The sequence below is a fragment of the Pinus tabuliformis genome, chromosome 7 (assembly GCF_031772625.1).
Source record: "Pinus tabuliformis cultivar Carrire ecotype Pingquan chromosome 7, CPIR1, whole genome shotgun sequence".
In the NCBI taxonomy this organism is placed as follows: domain Eukaryota; kingdom Viridiplantae; phylum Streptophyta; class Pinopsida; order Pinales; family Pinaceae; genus Pinus; species Pinus tabuliformis.
In genome coordinates, this window is record NC_142293.1 from 1,574,932,824 (window position 1) to 1,574,934,211 (window position 1,388).

Sequence of the window (1,388 nt, forward strand, 5' to 3'; positions counted from 1 at the left end):
CACCCACTTGGCATGCTTATGGTTCAACTTGTGCTGTTGCGTTACATACGAACTCATTGCCTAGTAAGTAGTGCCTCCAATGTTTCAAAGCTTGGACCACTGCATAGAACTCTTTGTCATATGATGAATACTTCTGCCGACTCTCATTTAGTTTTTCACTAAAAAACGCCACTGGTCTGTCCTCTTGACTGAGCACAGCGCCAATAGCTGTCCCGCTTGCATCACAATGAACCTGAAAAGGTTTACTAAAGTCGGGTAGTCTCAAAATCGGCCTCTCCGTTATTTTCCGCTTCAAAAGTTGGAAACTGTTTTCTGCCGCCTTGGTCCAACAAAAAGGTTGGCTGGCCTTTTTTATGGTCTCTAGCATTGGTGCGCAGATTTCACTGAAATTCTTAATGAATTTTTGATAAAAACTTGCTAGACCGTGAAAACTACGTACCTCAAACAAATTCTTTGGTGACGGCCAACTCATGATTGCTGCAATCTTTTCTGGGTCCATCTTTAACTCGTTCTCTGCAACTACAAATCCCAGATAGATCAACTCCTTCTGCAAGAAAGTGCATTTCTTCAAATTTATCAGCAGTTTGTTCTGCTGCAGCTTCTCGAATACCCTTTGAATATGCTAAAGGTGCTCTCTTTTCGTCCTGCTGAAAATTAAAATATCGTCCAGATAAACTATCACGAATTTTCCAATAAACTCTTTTAACATCTCATTCATCAATCTCATAAAAGTACTAGGAGCGTTACTCAACCCAAACAGCATGACCAGCCATTCGTACAGTCCTTCATTGGTCTTGAAGTTTGTCTTCCATTCGTCTCCCTCCCTAATTCTGATCTGATGGTACCCACTCTTCAAGACAATCGATCATGTCATCCATTCTAGGCAAGGGAAACCTGTACCGAATCGTAATTTTGTTTATAGCCTGCGAATCCGTGCACATTCGCCATTCTCCACCTTTCTTGGGTGCAAGTATTGTTGGTACTGCACAGGGGCTCAGACTTTCTCTGATCAGTCCCTTATTCAACAACTCCTGCACTTGTTTGCGTACTTCTTCATTGTCCTTCGGACTTATCCTGCACGCTGCCTTGTTTGGTAAGCTTGCTCCCGGTATAAAATCAATGTGATGGCTGATACTCCTTTTGGGAGGCAATTTATCAGGTAACTCATCAGCCGCAATATCTTGGAATTCTTCCAACAGCTCCTGTATTTCTTTGGGCAGTTCTGATTTTTCCAAGTTCAGCAACACTGGCTTCATCCTCCTCACAACTGCAAAATTAACTTCATTTTCCTCAACCTGTTTTACAAATTGTTTTCCTCCAATTAACAGTGCCTTTGTTCCGCTTGATTCTACTGTGTCTTCCTCTTTGATGGGTACAAGTGTGCGTTT